This window comes from Theobroma umbraticum, unplaced genomic scaffold (genome assembly GCF_002168275.2).
Source record: "Theobroma umbraticum cultivar Fairchild unplaced genomic scaffold, ASM216827v3 scaffold_56.0, whole genome shotgun sequence".
NCBI classification, from domain to species: Eukaryota; Viridiplantae; Streptophyta; class Magnoliopsida; order Malvales; family Malvaceae; genus Theobroma; species Theobroma umbraticum.
Window position 1 is genome coordinate 3,271,882 of NW_018397256.1, and position 19,533 is coordinate 3,291,414.

Here is a 19,533-nt window from a genome sequence, read left to right on the forward strand (position 1 = left end):
TGTGGTTCGACACATATCCCATACCTATATTGCTATGGTTCATCCACCATAGTCTCAACATCAACATGCACCCATATTCAAGGCTTAATACAATATGCTAGTTGGGTTACTACTCCACACTAAGAAGTGTACGACATTGAAAGGTTAAAAAGAAAGCTCTACCACACCTACTACGAACAAGGTAGACTACTACTCCATAAGTTGTATAGCCAAGCATGCTATTGATTTATAAAACAAAATAGGGAAAAATAATATGAGTCACAAAAACTCTGTGAGTGCACACAAGGAAAAGGACAAACCAAGGGGGAAGAGTTTTGTAATAAACCATAATTTACAAAACAATATGATAATCATATAAATCTTTTCAATAGTCATTACACATTTGATAACTCTAAATGCACCAAATAATACAATAACCATAAGCAAGCTCAATGGACAAAACATTTGCAAGGAGATAAAGAAAGGTAATCCTCGAACTTTCAAGCTCAACATCAACATTCCAATCAAGAATGTATTATTCATTTAACAATTTATCTCATCATTTCTAAATAAACATAGTAATCATCAATCACCAATCATAGGCATCACTATATCCAATACATAAATAACACACCAATACATGCCATTAGTAAATTATGAAGAGAATGGGAGCTTTCTCCCAACTCATCCTTGTGGTATTCTCACCCACACCGAGATTCATAAAAAGGGAAAAAGTGGTTTGATGCCTAACTTAACCATGTGGTGTTCTTACCCCCACAAAAGAACTAGAGCCAATCATGAAAAGGGGAAAAAATGGCATGTTGGCCAAGCTTAACCCTGTGGTATTCTTGCCCCCACACTGAAACTCATAAAAAAGGGAAAAAGTGGTTCGATGCTAACTTAACCTTGTGGTATTTTTACCATACATTAGGACTAGAGCCAATCACAACATAATCATATCCCATACAAGATCATACCACAATCAAGAATCAATAGCAAATCACATCAATTCCATAAGTCATGGTGAAGTAGAGACCTTCTCAATCCACATTCACAATACTCACACACAAAAGCATTTTCATCAATCACAAACGCTATCTCTTCTAACATCTCATACCCACACTAGCTCGGAGGCCGGAGCAATAGAAGGAAATGTTCAAAACATTGAAAAGGCTTATCCCCTCATGTTGAAAACTACTACATACTGGTATATTTACTTACTCGTAATAATTTTGAAAATAATTTTCAAAACATTTTGTCATGCACATACTCATTTCTATTTATGGAAAACAAACTCATCAATAATCCATCAAATCATTCAACCATGCGTTAAACTTTATATACTAAAATAGTTTCAAAAATGGTGTACTTGTTGGTTCCAATGGAGTGCTAGAGAGGGTGATAGCACTTTTAAAAATTTTGAAGGAAACTTTTAGAATTGGAAAACTTTGAAGGATTTTGAAAATGAGAGTTTAAAGCTTGCAAAGGTAAAAAAAATCAATAAGAGCTAAAGAGAAGTGGACAACACACAAGTATTTACAATGATTCGGTACCTTTGCCCTACATCCACTACCTTAATCTCCCAATGAAGGATTTTTAACCTAACTTCACTAAACTAGTGGAATTGATAGCTTCCACCAAGCTTTTATAAGATGAGCTTCTAACCCAAGCTCAAAAACCTTACAAAAGTGTCTCTCACACTTTAAGTAAACAAATAATAGAGAAAATATGAAATATAATTTATCACTTAGCTAATCTAGATGTACAAAGTTAAGCTCAAACACTTTTTCAAAGAATGGGAGTGAAATGCAAGTGTAAAGAGAAGGTTTTTAGTCTTATAAGCCCAAAATCACTTTGGATAGCCTTTCTCTATAATTTTTTACTGTTGGAGAGGCTTTAAATACATAGAAGACTGATTTTAGCCATTAAAGACATTTCTAGCCATTACTAGCCATTATTTTGTCTTTTAGTGACTCGTAGGCAAGCTCTAACTGATTACAACTTTTTTGCTCTACACTGTTTGACTACTTTATTCATTGTGTTAACTGATTATAAGAGGCTCTAACTGATTAAGAGATTTCTATCTTCAGGCTTCTCTACTTCAGTAAATGTCTTTTAATTGGTTAACTCTCCCCTTAATCGATTAACAAAAGCTTTAATCAATTAAAAAATCTTTAAATTTTGAACTTCTCCATTTTAGCTACCTTCAAAGATCAACCTTCTTTCAACTTTGGATTTTGACACTTAAAAGGACTAAAGTCTTATGCTTTAACTGATTATCTCAATTCCTTAACCGATTAACATGCCTTTGTTTTTAGCTTCTAGCATCTTCTTAATCAGTTGCCTTATACTAACTGATTAAGGCTTTACTGTCTTGCTTTTGTGTAGTGCCTAGCCTTGCCGTAATTGATTAAGGCTTCATTTTAATTGGTTAATGATGTTTCGTTTTCACTGACTCTTTTCTTTTTTTCCTCTTTAACTGATTAACCCATTGAGCAAGCTTCTTGACTTGTTTTCAAACAACAAATGATTTAAAGAATTTAAGCTTTCTCTTGCACACTTAAATAATATGATTAGACATCAATGAATGGAAATATTTTGTTATTATCAAAAACACAAGGAGTCAATATTCTCTTTCATTTTTTACGATGACAAAACACTCCTAGATGAAGAGTGCAAGGTTTATGTCTAGCATGAATGCTTCAAATCCTTATGCATAATGAGGATTGCTCTACTTTAGTTAATGTATCTAGTTTTTTTTTAAAGATTTGTAATAATATTTTTATAATATCCACAGTAGCTAAACAAGATATACAATATCTATAGTAGCTAAGCAAGATATATGGAATACCCATAATAACTAGCACATAATATTCCATAAAACCATAACCAAGCATCACACATATAAATTAAACATAAAGACCTATCAAACTCTATTTTAACTTAGTCTTCCTTCTCCCTCTTTTTGTCATCATTAAAAGGATATTCAAAACTCTCTCTTAATAAATGCATCTAGATCTTCTTTTAATCTTTAAAGAAAACTTTAATGAATGTGAGTCATAAGCACTCACACAACTAAGTCATACAAGCTTATAAATATAGTTCAATAACTTCAAAATTCAAGATTGTAACTATGTAAGAACAAATGTATAGGAGTTAAATCATTTCAAGAACATGTCAAGAATCACTCAACTAATATTCAAGCAAATTTTATCATTTTGTCATAATGAAAACTATAATAATTTTAAAGCTAACAATACCCACTCACCTCAAAAGTCAATCTCTACCGAGTATGCGAAATTCTATTCCAACAAAATTTTCAGAGTTTCAACAGTTCCTAAATACCCAAATAAATATGTCAATTAATACTTAGTTTAGGAAACGTATAATAATCGTTCTATGCTACTTTGAAACTATTTGTGTCCACTTAAACTAATTTTCTAGAATAAATCTACTACTCATTAAAATATCTATTTGTACAAACCTATAAAATCAACGTTTAATAATATAAAAATTATTTAAATCAATTAAATGTTAAATAATTACATTTAGATTAATGTTTACATATATATATGCATATTATTTTTTTGGTAGTTATACTAACAATATTACATTTTTTTCTTATCGGACAAACATGGTTAAGCTAAAGAAGGAAATGAAGGAAAGCTATTGACGATAGGCTAATTACGTTGGCCCTTCAACAACCTCACCTCATGTGTTGCATCCTTTACCACATCCTCCCCCTAAACCATGGCCTCCCACTCCTGTGGCAGATACTCAGCTTCAGCCAGAGATATTGATGCCAAGTCCAACTACTCCAGTCAAAGCCTCCACTTTGGACACTGTTATTGTGTCCAATAGTATGTCGCAAGCTAAAGGCTGGGGACTGACTCTCGACTTGTCGATTTTGACTCATCCAAACTAATGGACATTTCTGCATCCTTTCAGAAGGAGGTAATTTTCTCTACTTTAATTTATATCATTAATTATTTGCAGTTAATTTAGTCAATTAATGAATGTGTTTTACTAACCAATAAGTCTTTTTTGTAGTACTTTTGAAGAGATTGGCATTACTCCCATGATTACAAGGATTATTATGAGTAACTTCAATGGGTTTTGACCAAAATGGAGGCAGGTTCCTGAGAAGTATAAGGACAGCATGTGGCGTAAATTTAAGGTAACGTAAAGTTATAGTATTATTGCATATCTATCATAATTTTCCCTATTAAAATATATTTGTTTTGGATTTAAAACTCTTTCACATGGGCTCCTATAGATGCAACAAAGGTCTAGTCCATATGGGAGAAAATTTGCAAAGACCACCTCAAGGATCTATTAAGGGATGAGTGCGATAAGGCCAAGAAAGAAGCGGGCGACTCCAACGTCGATCTCTTATTGGCAAAGGGTCAAGCACGACCCTAGATCACTGTTAAGATATGGGATCAGCTTGTCGATAACGTATGGTCCATGCCAAAGTGGCAATCACGCTCATGTAAGGCTAAGCTGAACCACCTGATAAAGAAGGACGGTAGTGTTGCAAAACTTACAAACGATTCCTTATCTTTTGTCTTATACTAAAGGAAAGTGGTACGTGGTTTTATTTTAGTACTACAAAAATCATTTACTTTAATAATACAATTCTTTATGTTGTTGACAATTGTGATACCTTTAATGACGTGTATTTTATTCTTATTCTTTTTATGATTATAGTAAGAGGAAACGCAGCACCATGTGATGTTTTTCAAGTTCTTCAAACACACTCATAAGTGGCAAAAAGGTACCGAAGAATTTGCGGATAACAAGTCCAAGGTTGTATGAGCAAGCAGCATGCATATTTATATATATATATATATATGTGCGTGTGTGTATTACTTACTATTTAAATAACTTAATAATTTGAATTGTTTTTCTATTTGTAATCATACGTTTTAGCTTTATCGTAGAAGTACGATGACAAGCTATTGACCCAACTAGAGTTTGATCCTAAGGCATGGACTGAGGCCATTGGAGGGCTTAATAGAACTTGGACCCATGTTTACGGATTTCGCACAAGAGTCCCCACTTTGAAACTTTTAGCTCTTATAGCGACATCTAAGTATGTTTGTAGCCCAGACATTGCATCACCTCTTCCTCCTTTTGTGCCTGAGCCAAGGAATGCCAACAATTAGTTAGTAATGTCAGTACCTTGATGACATCTATGGAAAACTTAGTAACCTGATTATATAAGTAATTATAGGGAAGAGATCGCCAAACACCTCCAAGTCTTCCTCATCACAGTAGTCTACTATGTCGTGTCCACCATCGCAGCAGCAATAGCCACCTCCACCTCCTCTGTGAGATTTGCATTTTCATTGGATGTTCACATTAGATTATTGGTTGATGTTTACATTGGATTTTTTTTATTAATTACGATTTGTACTACATTTTCATATTTTTTATATGCATATATATGTTTACTATATCATTACTTTATCAATAACAGTATTATATAATAATTTATTACGAACTGAACAAAATTTAATTCTGAAACAATAAAAATATCTTGTTGTACAAGTATTTTTGACAGAATTCATCCATTAATGATGGAATTCATCAGTTATCAACAGAATCACCAATGAAATTCTTCCTTGATTGATGGAGTTGATACGAAATACCGATGGAATTATTGTCATTACCAATGAATACTACTTGTAAGCTTCAAAGCCAGCTTTGTCGGTTGTCTGTCGATATTCACCGTTGGAATTTACTGACGGATCTTAATCTGACAAAAATTACTAACGAAGTTTCTTCATCATTGGCAAGATAACAATTGACGGATTCGAGCATTTGTCAACGAAACTACAAATAGATCACTTGATCGATATTTTACCAATGAATTTGTCATTACTGACAAAAAGTTCCATTGATATAATTCCTTTGATAATGTAACATACTAACAAAATGTTAATTATTATGGACAGAATTTTCCTTCGATAATATCAATTTTTTTGTAGTGAAAAATTTTCATATATAACTATCTAAAGGAATCCGGACTGCACTTTGGATTAAAAATTTCACAAGGCAAGCTACTTCTTCATCTACCTTTTCCACCTTTTTTCTCGCTTTTTCTCCTTTACTTCTCCATAATGCTTTCTCTCCCCACCCCCCTCTCTCTGGAGCTTTCTGCAAATCTTCCGTTCTTCTCCTAATGCTGGCTTGATCATCAACAATAAAAGTGGCCATTTGCTTTATTCTTTCGTTCTAAAGAAAAAATAATATTAAAAAAACATAGATCTTTGTAGGCCCTGCAATATAGCCAAGCGCAACTTTCTGGAGCACGTCTGTAGTACACCCCACCATTAGAGCTCTTTGCCTAAGAAACAGCACTTTCCGGCAACTCATCAATGGCCCCATCATACAAAACACTAATTAATTGTTTCTAAGATACATTTAGAGTTTCAAAGCATTAACTAGGTAAGATAGATGTTCATGACCTTGGTCTATCAATTTTTTTTTACAAAAAAGAATTAAGTTTGAATCAACGATTTTGTCTATTTAAAAATCATAATATATTATTTTATATTAAAAACATTATATTTAAAAAAATTCTTGAACAATTTAAAAAACTTCAAATAAACTTTTAAAGTTAACGATTGATTGCCTATTATTAATCAAAATATCACTCATCTTATTATAAGATGTAATGTTGACATAACATATTAATAGATCCTAATAAATTATGATGTGAAATGTTGATGTCGTATGATGATATAAATGTGATATTTTTATTTTTTACATCAATATCACGTGAAAATAAAATGATAAATGATATTTTAATTAATTATAATTAATAATATATTAAATTTAAAATAAAAATATATATTTAATTACATATAATAAAAAATAAAAATTTACTTAAATTTATAAAACGAGATCATAAATGGATGGTTGGAAATTGCTGGTTCGTGAGCAAAGAACTGTGATGGGGTGTAGTACTTATGTACTTCAACCAGTTGTACTTGACTATATTATAAGGCCTACATAGATATATGATTTTATTATTATTATTTTTCTTTATAACGAAAGAATAAAGCAAATGGCCATAAATAAAAACAAATAATTTATTAATAAAATAATTTAAACAAGTCAAGTTTAACCGAACTCAAACATATGAAAAGTAATGCTCTTGGACATGAAAGTTATAAACAAAATGAAAGATAAAGGAGTTGCAGTCTTCCATCAGAAACATGAAAGAAAGCCAAAGCTAAAATTGATGTATATTGATTTTGGACATTGATGGTAGTAATTTATGGCTATCTATAACCTAATCTTTTTTCTTGTGAACAGTTAACCCAAAACATTTTGACATCATTCTTGAAAAACTAGTGCTCTAAGACTATTTAATTACTAATAGCATAATATTTGAAAACAATTTTAAATTATTTAAAAAAAAATTTTATCGTTTTATTATGCTCAATTAAGTTTGTATATTTTTATTTTATGCCTAATAAGTTTTTATAACTAACAGTTGATTAATTGTCATTAGTTAAAATGACACTTGCCATTTTACGTCGACATGGTGCTAACATGAATGATATAAAATACCACATAATAATATTATCATACCATATCAGTATATCATGTCATCATTATTATGACATTTCAATATTTCATGTCGGTGTTACGTTGATACATTACAAAAAAAAATTGAGTTTTAATCACACTTCTTTGGACGACATATTTTTTTGTATAGTAAAATTTTAAAAAAGTGTAACCATTTAAACTTTTAGTTTTATTTTTTTCACATTTACTAGCAATACAAAAAAGCGCAACCTTTACTATCGTATGCAATTCCTTTTGTTTCATTTTATTCATAATGTATCTAAAAATTTATATAGTGAGATTAGATCTGTAAAAATGTTTTAAAGAATATTAAAAAAAAGTGTTATTAAAAATATTTTTAGTAGCGCATTTTAAAAATGTACTGTCTTAGGTCAAATTTATTGTAGTAATATTTTAACTAATAATAATTAATTAATTATTAGTTATAAAAATTTAATTGACTTAAAATAAAAATAAAAAATTTAATTTAAAATTATAAGAATTTATTTATATTTTCTTAAATAGTTTATACATTTTTTAATTCTTATATCATTTATAATCTTTAAGAATTGACGTACTCAAACAATTAGAGCACTCAAATGAACTATTACGAGCTCTTTTTCATTTTACCAATGCCTCATTGCCTTATACATATATGTGTAGTATGCTCATCATGAAGTTCTATCGAATTTTATAAAAAATATTTACTTATGTAACTACATGAGTGGATCCTCATTGAAGAAAGTGGTGTCACATGACACCACTCACTTCTTAAAAGATTTTAGCTTTTATACTATTTGTCTAGAGTTTAGCATATTTAATATATTAATGAATTCATTTTTTTATAATTGTATAAAAAGTGAGATCAAAGATTCTAAGAAAAAGTAATTTATTAAGAAATAATTTATATATTAATATTTAAATATTACATGAAAAGATAAAAAAAAAATTTCAAAAATTTAAGATTTTATTAAAAAAATCAAAATCTAAACTACTCTCCTTGTCTAAAAATTCAAATCTTTGCTCTTTTCGGTCATTGTATTTTTCACGCTCTCAAAACAACTCCTCTATACTTCTATTGTAAATAATTTCAAGCCAAATTAAGTTTTTAAATACTTCATGTATAAATTTTTTTTAATTAATTTGATAGATTGAGTTTATAATTATAATCTAGTTAATAGAAAATAGTAATTCATGTCAAATATATCTTGAAATTATGATTCTTTTTTTTTATTTGCTTTATAAATATATTGTTTGATTATTTGATTTTTGTATCTAACTTTATGTGATTTGTGGATACTTATATTTAGTTTTGATCAATGAATAGAAAATTGCCATTGATAGTTATTGAACCTGTTAATTTGCTATGTAACATGATATTTAATTGAATTCGAATATCTTAGTGTATGCTAATGTGTAGTAATTTTAGATGAATGATTTCTTAATGACATATATTGAAAAATTATATATGATAGTGTTTCTATTGATACTATCATACACCATTTTCAAAATATGAAAAATGATTATAGACAATTATAGTTATTTTAGAAATTTTTATTTTGAAATATTAAATGAATGTATTGAATTTACATTTTTTTTAATTTAATGTTAAAACTTTTAGACTATTAATTTTAACATATTTATATTTTTTTAATTATTATTATTATTTTAATTATGACACTACTTAAAAATATTCCTAAGTTGGTCCCTGTGTAACCATGGGGTATATAAAAGTTCCAAAACTCACAACATGTTGCATCCAAATTGTAAAATGGCAATTACAAAACCCACTTAAAATCCTATTTTTTGTTTAACAAACTACTATTTATATAATATACTATTTATTAGTAAAGTTTGAGTTAAAAGGATTAAATTCAAGAACAAAAAAAAGCGAATACTCTTTTAGTGGCATATAATTAATTGCTTATGATGTGATACATGTATTTTAATTTATTCTTTCTTTTTTTTTTCTCAAAAAAGTAATATTGATAAATAGGAAACAATCAAAATCAAGAATAAGGGAAAAGAGAATTTTGGCGAGGCTGGGTAGCACCGTCCTCCCCTTTTGATAATATGGTTTGGGGACCTTAATTTGTTGAAGGAATAAGATTCATATGGAGAATATGATCTAAATGCTATAAAATCATGTAGGCTTAGACCCTTTAGTTATCTTGATAGGTGATTTGAGAATATTTCAGCTAGGAAATAATTATATGCATTGAACGATAGCATTCAAACTACTAAAGGGACAATCCGAAAGGTCAATGAAACATGATTTATTCTTCGTTTGCTTTTTGTTTTTCTTTTTTCTTTAATTCAAAAGGGAGAAAGTGTTTGTCCGCTGAAATATGATAAATATGAACGTGCAAATCCAACAATCTCAATTCTTTTAACAAATATATATATATATATATATTTAAAGGGCATTAACCTTTGCATCCGAAGGGTTTTTTATTATTTTAATGGGAATACAAAAGTTGAACCATCTTAAAATAAATGAAAAGAGAGGAGATAGATTCATGTAGTGACATATAAGTATGGGTGTAATCGCGTTTCCAGTTAAAGAGATATTCGGACAGCTAAAATTAAGTTGAGATTTCATTTTGAAAATCTTGAAGGAAAATAGATTTGATAGGATAAGAGAATATTACCACTCATCGATGTCCCAAATCAAATCTTCAGGAAATTTTATACTGTTTGAATATATAATATACGCAAAATTACATGATCTTTGGTTCCATTTATAACATGTGAGATTCAGCCATTAAATGTCTACTAGGAGGGTATTCTAGTTTCAAGTTCTCTTCCCTTAAGCTTTGCTCGGCAGGAAGAAGGGAAAAAGAAGAAAAATAAGAAATTTCTTAACCTAGTCTGCTTTTGTGGTTTAACTATACTGGATTAAAAGATTTATCAATGCTTGTTTCTTTTCATCCTTCCTACCAGCAAGACTTTAATGATATTTTTAACACAAGTAGAGATTAGACATATATATATATATATATATAGACAAAATGATTGTGTTCAGGACCTGGAATGAGTGAAACTCGTCCTCAATTATTCATGACTTCATTTAGGTGTAGTGTGCTCCCTTTGCCAGTTTGTCTTTGTCGGGTGGAGAAGCTTAAAAGACTTTTTCACAAGTACTTGAAAACTTCTTTTAAACAAAACCACCGAAAAGCACAACTTTTCACCTCAATCAAACATAAATTTTCAGTATATTTTTCACATATAAAATCTATCTTCAACCACCAAGCATAACTAATATAAATTCAAGCAAGTAAACAAGAATAGAGTCTGATAATTTCACTTCAATATTCATCGAAGATTCTCATCTAATCTTTCTCACCAACTCAAAAAAACTTTCTTTTTCTTCATCTTTTCTTTGTTATATTTTTCTGCACTGCATCTCTAAATTGTTCAGCCTATACAGGCCTTGTTTTTCTTTCTTTCATTCTGTATTTAAATTGAAATGGGCTTAAACCAACACACAAAAGGTCCAACTCAACTATAATAAAAATGGGCTTGGTAAAAAATAAAACACCAACAACTATCCCATATAATTGGATTTACAATTCAACACCCCTTACTTCTTTTTCGGTCCCAACATCACCTTCATCCTTTTAAACACATCACTCTTCAATGGTTCAATGACATTTCGGCAATTTGATCTTGAGACTTGCAATGCACCAATTCTACTTCTTAATTTCTTCTCTACATGCTCTAGAATAAAGTGATGGCGAGTGTCAATGTATGTGCTCTATTCATGAAACACTAGATTCTTGACTAAAACAATAGATGAGCGATTGTTAACCAAAATCCTCGTAGATCTTCCTTGCACAAACCGCAAAATATTCAACACATCTTAACCAAATAGCATGAGAAATAGTAGGATTTGTAGTCACATGCTTTGCGTCACAAATTGATATGGTCACAAAAGGTTGCTTCTTGGATGACAAAGTGAATGCATAATCACCAATAAAGAAAGCGAAATAGGAATATTAATCCAAATCTATACCCCAATCACCATTCAAATAACCAACAAGTATCATATCATTGCAATAAGAATAGAACAAGCCACCATTAATAGTTCCTTTGACACACCTTAGAATCCTATTTCCAGCATTAAGATGTGATTGATCTGGTGCCTCCGTATCTACTAGTCAGACCAACTCCGTAGAGGATATCAGGTCTAGTGCAAGCGAGAAGACTTCCATTTAGACTCTCAAAAGTATGTAGGATCCACATTGCCACTACTGAAACTCTTCCTCAACTTCAAGCCACAATCAAAAGGGGTGTTCGCCGCATTACAAGTTTTAAATCTTTTGAGAACGTTCTTTGCATATGCACTTTGTGAAACAAAGATTCCATCATCCCTTGTATTACCTCAATTCTAAGTAAACCAACAAGCAAATATCCATCATCTCAAACTCTAGAACATGTTTTTCTTTAATTCATCAAACATAGTTGCATTGTTTCTAGTGAAGATCAAATCATCAGCATAAAGACTTACAAATCTTTCATCTCCACAGTGCCTTCTTCACATAGAAATTTATAAGGACACTTCTCAAAACCCATTATTATGGAAATATTTGTCAATTCTAGTATTGCATGCATGTGGTGCTTACTTGAGCCCATATTAAGCTTCTTTCAACCTATTACACATTACCTTCATAACTTGGTTTCACATAACCTTAAGGTTTTTCCATATATATCTCCTTTTACAAATGCGGACTTGTTATCTAATTGGTAGGTTTAGCAACCATTATGGGCAGCCAAGGAAATCATCAACATAATGCTTTCTAACCGAGCAACCGAAACAAAAGCTTCACCATAATCAATATCAGCTTTTTTGTGTAACGTTTCGCCACCAATCCTGTCTTGCATCTTTGAACTTCGCCTTTTGCATTCGTTTTAGTCTTATGCACTCATTTCACACCAATAGCCTTTTTACCTTCCAATAAGGAAGTTAAGGACCAAGTATCATTCTGAATTGCTTTCATTTGCTCTTTTGCTTTCTTCCATTTCTTCTTTTGAATAACTTCCTCAAAACAGATAGGATCATAATCCATATAAAAACAATAAAGGTTAATATCTTCATCATTTCCGATGGCTTCGTCAATCTCAGTCAAGTTTCTAGTTTTATGACGCCTTTCACTTTACTCAAGTTTAAATTTCACAACACTAGTTATACGTCATGTTCAATCCACGCGTCATTCTTTTCAAAGATCACATCTCTACTTATAAGAGCTCTTTTGAGAACTGGATCATACAACTTGTAACCCATAGTCAAAACCACAATACCATTATCCTGTTCGACGTAGTTGCTTGCTCATTAACTTCATCATGCTTTGACCAACATTCATTATTACAATAGGTATGTTTATGGCAATTATAGTATTTATACATTTCTTTCTAATAACCTAGCTGGTTTGGCAAGATTTGGGACTTGCCATCATTTTAGCCTCTTCCTCTTCCTCTTAGAGCATTCCATTATTGATGTCGTCCACCTCTAGTTTTACCTCCTCTTCCTCTATTTAGGAAACCTCGTCCTTGATCAGCATAACCTCTTCCATTACCTTCATTATGATGTCCTCTATTTACATTACTTCTACAACAACCTCCCACAAGTCTCCACCACTTTCTCTTTCAATACCTCAAGGAACAACGTCCTTTCTATCTTTATCCAAAGTAAGCTTAGCATGAAGAGCTTGGTCAATCGAACTTGTTGCCTTCTTGTTTAACTTTGTTCATGCACTTGCAATATTCCCATCAATTTATCAACCACCATAACGTCCAAGCCTTTTGCTTCTTCAACGATTAGAAGAATTTGCTGAAACTTAGGAGTCAAAGATGGAAGAATATTTTCCATAACCCAAACATCATCAGGCTTTTCATCAATTTTCCCTATCACATTCATAATAGCAAACACTCGAAGTACTTTGAAGCAGTCCCATTTTCAATTATAGATATGACATCAAACTTACCTCTCGACTTTTGTAATTGAAACTTCACAACCTTTTCAATCCCTCAACGTGCATTCTTGAGAATATCTCATAACCTCTTAAAAAAAGTTGTGACCATAGAAATCTCATAATGCATGATTCCAAAATACAAATCCTCTACCCCCTATTGTGCCCCCATCCATGCCTCTTCTCTATTTTTTTGTCACCTGTCCTAAGTCTTTTATGAGATGGTAAATACTTAATAAACGGTAAAAGCTAAATCTTTTTAACACCACTCTATTCTTTTGCAATTGTTAACGTAACTTTAAAAAATAAAATAAAATCTCATGTTAGGCTTTCTTTCCTGTTGGCTGTCTACTTCTCTTTTACCTTAGCATTTTTTATTGCTTTTCTTTTTGACACTAATCTCTCATCCTTTGTAAGTTTTTCTTTCTATCAGTTCTCAAGGTTTTCAACAATTTTGCTTTTGAGTTTGGTCTATTAATTGTTCAAGTCTCATTTTGCGGATTTCTCATATAGAAGTCCAATCTTCGATTTTTGATAGCATCGTGAAGCCAAGGAGAGACGTCGTTTAGAAGGACGATTTTGCATTCGATGTGGTGGATTCCCCAACTGTGAACGGCAAGGCCAACGGGTTCTTTTAGATGAGAGGAAATTGACGACTCTAATTCGGGATATATCGTCAAGATTCTATACCTAAAAGAAGAAGACTTGCGTGGAAGGCAAAGTTTCCTATAACAGAGGTAACCAATTCACTATGAATTTTGATGGCTTAACTTATAAGGCAAAGTTTAGATATGGATTTTTGTCGTGTTGATTGCTGAATTTTGAATTGATGAATTTCTCTTTTAACTCGTAAATGATGGTGGGTTTTGAGAGTTTTCAAATAGGAAATTGCAGCAACCATGACTATGCGTTCGCTACTTCCCATGCCTTGCACATTGTAAAGCTGCTCAATCCTTCTGCTACTTTCAGACAGTTGGAGTGCTTCTTTGAGCATCAGGTTCTGATTTTCCATTGTCTAGATTTAAATTATCTCTTTTTAATAGGCTAAACTTACTTTAGTAAAGCAATGGAAAATAGCTGTATTTGTAAGATTATGTATTACACTACTTTTATTTCATCCCTACTGCCACTTGTTCGGTTGTCCATTGACTGTATGTTCATCTCGTTTTCATCTTGATTTTAATTTTTAAATATATGGTTAAATTACCGATGGAATTCCTACTTTATAAGCATGTTCTCTTACCTTAAAAACGGATGGAGATTTTATTCTGCATTATTCAACCTATGTATTGATAATTGAAAGCTTTGTAAACATTTGTTAGGCTGAAGAAAAGGATTTTCAGTTTCCCTTCTTAGCATAACAAAAACATTATGCCTCTAGTGTTGTTGCATGATTTATGCCAAACAATTTCAACCTAACTCCCTAACTTTCATGGGAGCCTAATTTCTGTCAAAATGATTCTTCTTTTTGGATTGAATGGACAAGGTAGTGATCACGGTTGGGAAATTGGAACCATCGAATCAGCTTTAAAACTAAAAAAAAAATCCTTTGGGCTTGTTTTTCGGCTTCAGCGAACTCCTCAATATTTGATCTTCATAAGAAGATGTTTTCTCGGTAGTTTCAAAGCTATTTCCAGTGGGTTTGTTAATTTCAAGCTGCCTTGAATTTTAGCAATTGTAGGAAAACTACTGATACTACATGTGCTAGTTTTTCTTCATATTTAACAAGTTTTTTTTTTTTTTTGCTTAATTCATATTTAACAAGTGCCATTTAGGTTAAGGCTTCTATCAACTTTTCTTCTAAAGCATTTGATATCATTGGCATACTATGATTCAACTTCATGCTCAAACATAAAAATAATCAATAAATTAAAATATAACGCAACAGAAAAATAACAATAATATTTAATTAGAAAAACAGTTGAATCCTTCAAGATCAATGTTTGTGTTTTTCATATAACTTTCAAATAAATTATATACACTCATAGGTTTAAGAGTTACATACATTATTCTAGATATCGTAATTAAGAGCCAATTAAATCAAAAAATAATTGCTTCTTTACCTTTAGGATTTGTCAAATCTTCAGCCACCCAAGTGTTTGGCTTCTAACAGTAATCCACACAGTGACGGAATAAGATCTTCTTCAAGGTAGGATTTTACTTGTGCTAGCAAGTTTTGTTTCTAAAACAAAAGGACCAAAATTGTTGCCGAATCTTATTTTTTTCAGACAAAAAAAACTATTTTTTTTCTTATTTTATGAAATGGCTGAAAAGTAGTTAGAGGCTTCATCTTTTTAGTTTGCTAATATATCATATTTATATAACCAAACTAATTTGTAACCCTAAATACAACAGTTGTATTTTAATTTAATTAAGTCTCTGAGAACTTAATTAATTTCTCACTTTATTTTGGTCTCTTGCAATTAAGTCCAACTTAATTAAATTATCCTTATTTAATCCCAATCATGTCACTTAATGTGTGTGACCCATTAGGCTTCTAACATGTTGGCAACAAATATAAATTATAACCAAATAGCAATTTCATAATTAACATATATTTATAGATCATGAGCGGCATCTAGCAATACATCATGACCACCAAAATGCTAGAGAGTCAATTAAAGAATTGGACAAAGCCCTTCAGTGATAAGCCTTTTAGTGCAGTACGATCTTTTCATCAAATATCTCGGATATGTCGTTAAGCATGGCTCGGTGTCTACTTACAACATTCCATATTAGTTCTCATAATTTATGACTAACCTTATGAATTTAGAAAACTAATTTTTCTCAAATTCATCAAACTTTGGCTAAAGACTTTATGCAAGTTAATCAAAAATTGAGAATAAGTGAGATACATCCCCTCATATCACTTGGGGTGATGAATATCCTCTTGACCACTCATTCACCTTTGCATGCTTCATGGCATACCCAAAAATACCCTGTTTAGGCATTTGGTTGCTTCCAAACTCGTAGAGTTGAAATCAAAGTATGTCATTCCGCATACAAGATGACCTGTTGTCTCAAGTCTAAAGACTAGTTGTACGATTATCACATGAGAATATTTTTCATAAACACTTGAATGAAATACCAAATGGAGTTCTCATAGTGGGTCACGTTCAGTGAACTTTTTCTTTAACAAGCACCTACATGTTATCCTCAAGTATCCCATATACTTCAATCTATGAGATCGATTACTTACTTCCCAAATAAGGAGCTTAACATGTACCAGTCTTTGAGTATTGTCAATGCCTTGTCTTGACAATACAATGACCAGGAACAATTTTAGGAACATGGCTTTGATGCATAGTGATCTCATAATTATAACAACTTTATAATTCTCTTGCAAGGCCTTTATGTTCCATGGGCTTCATCCAATTAGTACTTAATAACTCTTTATTATTGCACTAACATGAAGGAAAATCTCTATCACATAAAATTATGTGATTAAATATGCATTAAATGACAATATATTTTCCTTGACCAATCTAATTGGCTTAAGGGCATATACCAACATGACATTCTCATCTTTGTGTCTTTAGCTTTACAATTTGCATTGTAAGACCTCTATGATGGCTCTGAGGGTCATAGTTCTTGCTCTAGTCAATCTTGATCACCATGCTAAAACTATAAATATAGATTTAAGAAACAATTGTGCGGTTGATGAGTGAACATTTGCATTGTTGCTCAAATGGAAATGCAAAATTGTTAAGTTTAACATTTAGTAGGATTGGGCCCATGTGATTATCAATTTATGCAGCTATAAGTCTAATATACGGATGATGTCGGATTTAAATGACCTTTTAATTAGGCTGTGATTTTGAGCTTTATTTATAATTCATCATTTTATCAACATCTTCTGATTCTTAAATGCCATGTATTCAGTTGTGAAAACATAGACATGGCTTTGCATTATGGTGCAATGTTGAGAGAATGTATACAACATTAGACTGTTGCAAAGTGAGCATAGTCGACCAAGTTAATTTGTTCTTTCATTGTTAGCTTTGTTTTTGTTTTGACATGACAAAATTGATTGAACTTAATGAGTTTTGAAAGTGAATGAAAGATATTTTTGGATATGAAGAAAATCTTCAAATGGGTATTAAAGCTAAACTTAAAATAAAGATATATTGAAATGCTTTAATTATTTGAACATGTTTTGAATATGAATGATCATGCTCTTGAATTCAAAGAAATATATTTTAATTTTCTTAAAGATTTCTTATTTTCAAAATTAAAGTGCCAGGCTAAGAATCAAATTCTTAAAAAGAAACAATGAATAATTGACTCTAAAAATAAAAGAAGTCGATTCTTGAATGATAAAAGCTTCAGGATTTGTGAATAACTAACACCTCAAAGACAAAGAATCAATTCTAGAGAGATAGAATGCAAAAGGTAGAAAAGCAAAGAAGAAAGAATTGATTGTACATGAAGAAGATATTGGCTCTTGAAGTACCAAAAGTACATTGGTGACCAAGAAAGAGATGGTACAATTGGATAAAAGTGGAGCAACAAAAATCAAGCTTAAATTTAAATTTTGGCACCAGACTATAGCAAACAACCGACACCTTGAGGCAAAAAAATTGATTCTCCAAGATTGCAAAAGTGTCGTCTTTGAACCTAATTGTAGAAGAACTAACATTTCAAAATAGAAGAATTGATTCTCTAAAGACAGAAAGTTATAGACTTTGCGAAGAACTAGCATCTCAAAAGTAAAGAATCGAATCTACATGTGCGATAAAATTTTGTAAACTAGCTAAAATGTACAAGAAATGATTCAAATTTCACTCTAACGAGTAAACAATTATAGAGGCTATAAACATCTGCCAAAAAATTATAGAGGCTATAAACATCTACCTTGAGGATATTAAAGCAAGAAGATTGGAGGTATTTAAAAGAATTTGAATCATCCTTGAAAAAGAAAACAGTAGAAAAACTAAAGAAAAAAGTTCTTATCTTTGAGCAAGGGTAGAGCCAAAAGATCACATTTTTATTCTTCAACTGATCCTTCTTGAGCTTATAACTTCTTTAATCATTCATATCTTTGAAGAAGCTCTCAATCTTTTAATCTTAAACTCTTTACCAACCTTTCCAAAGGTTTTGAGTTAGAGATTCACTATAATCCCTTGTTTTATTGGTTATTCCTCCAAGCTAAAGGTAGAAGGCTTTTACCTAATCCTTTAAAAGTTGCATCTTTAAAGGTTGTGCTTGAACTTGAAAAAGGTAGTGTCTTGATAAAGGTTATTCCTAATCCTACAAACCGCACATTGTATAAGTTACGTCTGATTCTTCAAAAGACATATTGTAAAGGTTACGTCTGATCTTTTTGAAAAGGTAAACTGATAGTAGATTCAAACTCCTTGTGCTATTAAGGAAGAGGACATAGGCATTCAAAGGCGAGACCTTCACAAAAATCCTGTTAAGTACTTTTTATTTTTCTGTTCTTTACTTATTCATCTTATACTCTATTTTGCTATTTCATTGTTTCTTATTTTTGCTTCATTTTCAAAGATTGTAAAAAAAAAAGGAAAAATTTTTAACAACCAATTCAACCCTTTTTGGTAGTTTTAATTTAAGCTTATATTTCTAACAATTAGTATCAAAACAAGTTCTCAAATCTTTGCAGCTTTAACCACTTTTAAGAGATCCTAAACAAAAACCTTAAAGTAATAGCCATGGCATCCTCAAGCTTAGTTGGTGAAGGATAATCTATGATGTGGCCTTTTTTGTTTAAAGGAATGAGGTTTGAGAACTTCATACAATTTATTGATTTAAATCTTTCAGATTTTATTGTTGATGGACCTCATATTCCTGTCAAAACTGTTGATGGTGTGAAACATCTTAAAACAAGATTTGAATGGGATGATAAGGGAAAAAAGTTGATATAGTGAAATCATAAAGCTTTTACAGCTATTTTGTGGGCTCTTAGTGAAGATGAATTTAATAAAGTTGCTATGTGTTCTATAGCAAAAGAAATTTAGGATACTTTAGAAAACTATTATGAAGG